General features: G+C 44.5%; 1 long non-coding RNA gene across 1 annotated transcript; it reads left to right on the forward strand.

The window, feature by feature from the left end:
* The first annotated feature begins 737 nt into the window (after positions 1-737).
* Positions 738-6,824, forward strand: LOC139079552 (uncharacterized). Its single transcript, XR_011533254.1, has 2 exons — positions 738-875; positions 6,231-6,824. It is a non-coding gene; the product is annotated as an uncharacterized lncRNA (long non-coding RNA).
* The last annotated feature ends 823 nt before the right edge of the window (positions 6,825-7,647 follow it).

Here is a 7,647-nt window from a genome sequence, read left to right on the forward strand (position 1 = left end):
ACTTTCACACAGAACCTGTGGTTTCCAAGACCATGACTTTCATTTCTGATGTGATGTGGGAAATGCCTCTATTTGGAAGACAGAACTAATGACTTCCCCACACTGCATTGACTCACAGGCTTCAGAGAGGAGGCTCTCTCTAATAAACCTGCAGACAGCAGAGAACAACAAACACAGGATCCTTGCAGGCCCTATTTCTAAGCTCTGCAGCTCCTCCGGGTGTTGGGAGGAGGCCCGAGAGGTCTGGGGGCTCCGGACGCCCGGGTTCTACAAAGCATCTGTACCAGTCTCCCCCTTAGCGAGGAGACTGAAACCTCAAACTTCCTCCTCTCCCCACAGCCCCCTTGGGCTGCCTTCCCCTCCATGCTCCGCGCGGACCTGCAGAGAATGCGAGGAAGCCAGCGTGAGCCCCAAGCCTTCTGGAAGAGGCCTCCCAAAGGGGCTTCTTTGTGCCAGACTCAGCCCAGGCGGCGGGACGCCCGGCTTTCCTAGCAGCGCCCTGCGATGTGCGCGGTCGGCCAGCAGGCGGCGCCAGGCTTCCCGCGGACGTCCTCAGAGCGCGGCGCCAGGCTCCCGCATGTGTCCACCACCAGGTCCCCGCCCACTCGGTGCATCTCTCCCTACTGCAGGGAGACAAGCCTGAGCCACGAGCGTTCGCGAGGCCGCCTGTGAGGGGACCTGACCATTCTCCGGGGCTCCTGTGGGCACCGGAACGGATGTGAAGGGGTCACTTTGCGATTTCGCCTCCCACCGGCCGCCTCCTGGCATCTGCATAGCATCGTTTGGCGCCGCTTCAGGCACCCCGTCTCCGCGGCTCCAGTACTAGAGAGTGTAGTTTCGAGATGTGTGGCGTGACCAACTCATTCCACCCTTCCGTAAGTGTTTTTCAGTTTTGGCTGCACTTTTAGATGCCCTGGGAGCTTTTAAAAATCCTGATGCCAGCTGGCCGGTGGCCGAGTGGTGAAGTTCCTGCGCTGCGCTGCTCTTCCGTGGCTCAGGGTTGCCAGTTCGGATGCTGAGCGCACATGGTACCACTCATCAGGCCATGCTGAGGTGGCGTCCTACATGCCACAGCTAGAGGGACCCCCACAACTAGACTATACAACTATGTACTGGGGAGGCTCTGGGGAGAAGAAGAAGAAGAAAAACAAGAGAAAAAAGAGAGAAGATTGGCAAAAGCTGTTGGCTCAGGTGCCAATCTTTAAAAAAAAAAAAGAAGGTTAAAAAAAAATCCTGATACCTAGGACTTGTGGAACTACTGCTCACTTTTCACTGATCAAAGCAAGTCCCAGGGCCACGTCTAACTGCAACGTGCCTAGGAGAAGCATAAATCTTTGGTGGACAACACAAATATCACAGCCCTAGAGAAACAGAAAACTGAAGAAACCAGTTACAAAAATGATGGTCCAGTGGTTTTATGGGTTAATTCTCTGTAATTTAAATGATAATCTCTAAAGAATTCATCATCCCAAAGGTATTTGAACCATTTTCAGGTGGAAAGCTCCCTTATATATTCTATGAAGTTAACATTATCTTATAATCAAATCTGATAAGAATCATACAATAAAAATGAAAGTGCATCATACTATGGATGAATCTTAATTTTGGAGATAGATGTAAAAATTGCAATTAAATTATGACCAAACTGAATCAAGAAATGCATTGAAAGAATAATGACAGCAAATACTTTAGGTAGTACTTACTGTGTGTCAGGCACTGTTCTAAATGCTTTTCAGTATTACCTAATTTAATCTTTAGGACAATCTATTATTTAGGTATTACTGTTAGTATTATCCCCCTTTTAGAGATGGGGAAGATTTAAATGAATTCTTATTATATTCTTTGCTTTAGATCTGAGATGGAAAAGGATAGTGAAGGAATATAGGGAGCAGCAGCTCAGTGATGGGGAAAGCTTTCTACATATCTTTTCCTGACATGAAGGAATGTGGAGACATGGGCATAGCTGTCAGTTTGGGGCAGAGGGATAGCAATATACATATCATGCAAGATGACCACTCAGGTAGTAATCCCTTTATTTTTTTGAGTGGAGATGCATATACTTATCTACTGCAAGAGTCTGTGCTTCAAACCAGTCAAACTGATTTGAGGGAACAGGAAACAGGAAGCACAGGTAAAGGCTGTGTCGTGAGCTCCCCACACACTCAGTCCCTCCTTTTCTTCTGAACCCTGCAAATCTGGTCTTCCATTTTTATCTGTGTATACAGAGGCCTCCACTGCCCTCAGCCCACTCAGCCTCAACTCAAAAGACTGGGCCATGTTCAGGAATACCCATCTCCCTCCCTTTTGTCAAGTCTGTGCCTGTCATGTCAGCAGCTTCTTGAATCTTGACTTCTTTCAAGACCCCCAGGTGGCTGACAGAAATGGGAGTGGGGTAGCACTCTGGCCAGGGTTGTAGGAGGTGGGGAGAAAGGGTCATGGATCCCTTGTTCTTCTCTTGAAGGTTGACTGCGGGGCCTGCTCTTGTGTGTGTGAGGGACAACTAGGCCTCCGTTCCAAGAGCCCAGGGTTTTATGAAGAGATTTTAGGAAGCAATCTCCTTAGAGTCCCCATCTCTCTACTTCCACCAATGGGCAAAATCCTAAGGGCCCCACATTCTTTAGTCTGAGCTGAGACACCCTCCTGAAAATATTAGGACAAGACAAGGGAGAAAGAGGATGGGTTCTCTCATTCTTCCTGTGCAGGTCAGGGAAGCCCACTTCCTAAGGCAATGAGCATGGAGTGTGTGTGTCAGGTTAGGCAATGTTTCAGGTGTTGGCTACTGAAGTGAACAAAAGGAGCTCCCTGACTTTGTTGTACTTACATTCTAGAGGGAGTGAGGACAGGCAAGAAACTAATAAATATGGGGGGCCAGTCAAGCAAAGTGGGGAAAGAGCACTACTTTATACTTGGGGTTTGGAGGAGTCCTCTGTGTGAGGTGACACATAGGGACCAGAAGGCCATGAGGAAGTGGGCCATGCAGATACTGGGGACAAATATGTCAGACAAAGGGAGAAAGCAGCAAGGACAAGGGTCCAGTGATGGGAATGCTCATGGGGTGTTTGAGGAAAATTGTGTGTATAACTAATTCAGATTTAACAGAAACTGGGGAAAATGCAGGTAGATTTGTTAGGTTGTGGGATTCCTGGCAGCTGGGCAATGGCTCTCAGTGCTGCTGACCTGGTCCTATTTCGGGGGCCAGGCTCTCCTGAACAACCTGGCACTCCAGTTCTCTCTCTTTCTTTACCAAATTGTTAGCCAGTAATTGTCCATTATTCTAATAACCAAACAGATCCATCATAAACATTTTGAAACCAATAGAACAATGTTTCTGAAATGCTGTTGAAGAATGCTATATTTAAGAAATGTTTTTAAGAACAATAGCTCATATTTGGACCAGCCTGGTTCCAGGAGCAGACAGTTTCAACTCAAGTTCTGTCCTGGGACAAGAGAATCAAGTGACGAGGTCATTTAAGCCAAGAATAGAGATTTGGAATCTTCAGTGTTGTCCCTGAAACCTCAGATAACCTCAGGGTGTCCTGGTTTGATATTTACTCTGGAAGTTTATTTGACATTTATCTGCATTTCCTCCATTTGGGCTTACGTTCTTCATGATATTTAAAGGGGAGCAGTAACAGGACAACTTAAAATATCTCCTTAATCCCTCAGTCATAATATTTAATGCCTATTTTATTGAAGGCACTCTGAAGGGCTCAATTTCACAAGCATGTTTCTTTGGGGGAAAAATGGAGCACAAATGACTCTAGTAAAGAGCAGCCAGAGGGAAAGGTCATGGTGTAGAAAAGGGGGTCAGCAAAGTTTTTCTCTAAAGGGCAAAGAAGTAAATATTGTAGGCTTTGGCCAAGAGGCAAACTGGAAGATATTATGTAGGTACTAATATAATAATAGAGAAAACACATTTCTAGACTTTTGATGAAATTGAAAATATAATGTTGAGTAAAATTTTTTCTTTTGAAAATCTAAGTCTATTAGAAGAATGGAATTCTCTTTTGGAAGAACATTTTGCTCCAGTGGGTTTAAAAATTAGTGTTCCTAATATCGATCGCAAGTGTTCTTGGCTCATGGCCTATACGAAAATAGGCTTGGGCTAGATTTGGTTTCCGGGCCATAGTTTGCCAACCACTGGTATAGAAAATACGGTTTCAATGTTTAAAGTATTCCTGGAGGTTCTGGCTAAAGCTATAGGAAGAGAAGAAAAAAGAGAAGCAAGAGGATAAGAAGAGATACATTGACACTATTTGCAGATAATATAACCATGCACCTATGAAACTAGCAGAATCCACAAAGTATTAGAACTAATTTTTTTTTGTTTTTTTGGCTTTTTTTGGAGGAAGATTAGCCCTCAGCTAACTACTGCCAGTCCTCCTCTTTTGCTGAGGAAGCCTGGCTCTGAGCTAACATCCGTGCCCATCTTCCTCTAGTTTATACGTGGGACGCCTACCACAGCATGGCTGCCAAGCAGTGCCATGTCCACACCCGGGATCCGAACCAGTGAACCCCGGGCCGCCGAGAAGCAGAACGTGCGAACTTAACCGCTGCGCCACCGGGCCGGCCCCAGTATTAGAACTAATTTTATTATAGCTAATGAAAAATTTCATCAAGGTTGCTAGAGAGATCAACTTACAAAAATCAATAGCATTTCTTTATACAATCAGTCCTCCGTATCTGTATGTGTTGCATCAGTGATTCAACCAACAATCGATCAAAATTTCACAGATACGGAGGAATTAAGTTGAATCTGTGGATGTGAAGCTCACAGATATGAGGGCTGGGTGTATTCATTGTACCAGGCCAGGTTACACAAGGGACTTGCACGTCTGCGGATTTTGGTATCTGCTGGGGGTCCCAGAATCAATCCCCCGAGGATACTGAGGGATGGCTGTACCAGCAAAAACTAATAGCAATAACTAATGGTTAAGAAAACCAAAAACAGAGGCCAGCGCTGTGGCCTAGTGGCTAAGTTCGCAAGTTCCCCTTCGGTGGCCTGGGGTTCCCTGATTCCAATCCTGGACATGGACCTACACCCTGCTCATCAAGCCGTGCTGTGGCGGCATCCCACATAGAAGAACTAGAAGGACTTACAACTAGGATATATAGCTATGTACTGGGGCTTTAGGGAGAAAAAAAAAAAGGAGGAAGATTGGCAACAGACGTTAGCTCAGGGCCAATCTTCCTCACCAAAAAAAAAAAAACCAACTGTGAAAGTGTCTAGGAATCAACAACTAAGAATACATAAGAAAATTACTGAGGAGAAAACTTTAAAACTCTAAGGAAGGACATAGAAGGTGATCTGAATAAAATGACAGACACGGGGCTCTCAGGTTTGGCCCATTGAGCCTCATGTCAGACTTTTCACCTCCAAAACTATAATATTATAAACTTGTGCTTTTTTTTTTTTTTTTTTGAGGAAGATTAGCACTGAGCTAACATCTGCTGCCAATCCTCCTCTCTTTTTGCTGAGGAAGACTGGCCCTGAGCTAACAACCGTGCACATCTTCCTCTGCTTTATATACGGGACACCTGCCACAGCATGGCTTGCCAGGGGTACCATGTCCACACCCAGGATCCAAACCGGTGAACCCTGGGCTGCCGAAGGGAAACGTGTGCACTTAACCTCCGCACCACCAGGCCGGCCCCTAAACTTGTGCTGTTTTCAACCACTAACTTTATGGTGATTTGTTACAGCGGAAACAAGAAACTAATACAGGACCCATTTCTCCTGTCCAGCTGGATGCCAAGAATAGAGCTTTTTAACTCTGTTTTTGATGCACAAGTAGAGTTTCCGAACATATATTTTTAACTCTTGGAAGGAAGGTGGCATCTGTGATCTACTGAGTAATCCTAGTTCATACTTGCCTGCATTTGGAATATTATTCTGTGGTGCTCTTTGCAGCAGATTGATTTCCTTTCCTTTAACCAACTCAATTTGTTTTCAGACCCTAAGAACCTGTTGATGGGCAGTGAGGGGACAGTAGGGTGCTAATGAACTAATAAGAAATGACTTAAATATCATGGTGGAAATTCCCCAATGGGACTCAGCTGTGAGCCTGGCCCTCCAGTCCCTGAGCAAAGCGTAGGAAGAAGCAGCAGCATAGCCCCCGTAATGGCTGATTCCACTGTAACTTTCACTTCATCCCTGATTTCATTAGATATTTTAGAAAATTAAAAAATACATTTGAACACTTATGTCTTTCTCTCTGTGTGTCTTTTAGGTACAACGATAACTGATGTGGGTTGACATCAGCAAGATGGTGCAATAGGAAGTGCCAGCCCTTATACGCCCCACAGAAACACCTGTTTCAACAACCACTCATGGATGAGGCTTCCTTGTGGGAGTCTGGAAGTAAAACTGAGAGGTTTCAGCTCCCAGGTGGAGCAAAGTCGTCCAAGACTAGATGCACTGAAGAAGGTTTCACATTGCCCGTGTCACCCCACTCCCAAGGTGGCACAACATTGGCATCTCTGGGAGCTTGGTAGAAAGCAGAATCTCAGGTCCCACCCCAGACCTGCTAAATCAGAGCCTGCAGTTTCACAAGATCCCCAGGGAATTGCATGCACGCTGTGAGAAGTGCTGCATTATCCTACATTTAGCAATCCATGAATGATGTTTTGCATTTGTCTGTGTGTTATTTAAAATTTATGTAAGTGATATCATACTACACATACCATTTAACAACTACCTTTTTTCTTTCAACAAGTTCTGTTTGAGAACTAACAATGCTAATATAGATCTAGTACATTCTCTTTTAATTTGTTGAAGAAAAGTCACACTTATGTTGCTGATAATGAAATCTATTATTAAATCAGTCTGTTAGTGGCATTGATTTATTGCAATCAGGTACAAATGGAGATGGTGAGAGACTTAAAGTTCTCTTTATTTTTAAAAAAGCAGTCTTTTATTTCCTGGGGGCATCACAGCCACTGGGGGAATGTACTTCCCAAAGAAAAGCGATTACTATTTATGGCTTTAAGAGTAAAGGTTACATGCCTAGGAAAAAATAATGAGTTTTTAAAATCCAGATGTCTTGATGTCAGTGAAAACAGCCAAAGTAAATTAGACCAGCAAGGACACTTTTATGCTAACAGGGTGGATGTACAGAATACAAAGGGTCATTCATCCTAACTTGAATTGAGATTTACATTCTTAATCTTTCTGGAAACTAGCTGGCAAACATCCCCAGGCTTTGATCTTTATCAGACATAAATTGGTCCACATTTCAGAGGCCCTTTAACTGACCAGATCTTCAATACCAAGTGCAATGTCCGGCTTATTCATGATTTTAATCACCCAAGCCTAGTTAAATGTATATGGGGTATGGTGAAGATTTGCTAGCTGGGACAATTGAGAGAACCTAAAAGATGTGGTCAGTTTACTCGAGGGCTGGTGTTGGGCATCAAGGATTCAGCTGTCACAGCCTGGAAAGCCGCTAATTCTAATTACATGTTGGGAAAACATTTGGTCAAGTGGTTCCTGCTGTACCTTGGAAAATAGAGCATGTGTGGACGGGGCCTGTAGCTAAGGGATGAAATGGAAAAGACTCAGGGTGTTGAAATATTGGTATCACGTACAGAATTTCTTGCTCATTTCAGCAAAACTTAGATGAGGGAAGAACTCAGGCTAGAGCCACC

The sequence above is a fragment of the Equus przewalskii genome, chromosome 26, assembly GCF_037783145.1.
Source record: "Equus przewalskii isolate Varuska chromosome 26, EquPr2, whole genome shotgun sequence".
Classification (NCBI taxonomy): domain Eukaryota; kingdom Metazoa; phylum Chordata; class Mammalia; order Perissodactyla; family Equidae; genus Equus; species Equus przewalskii.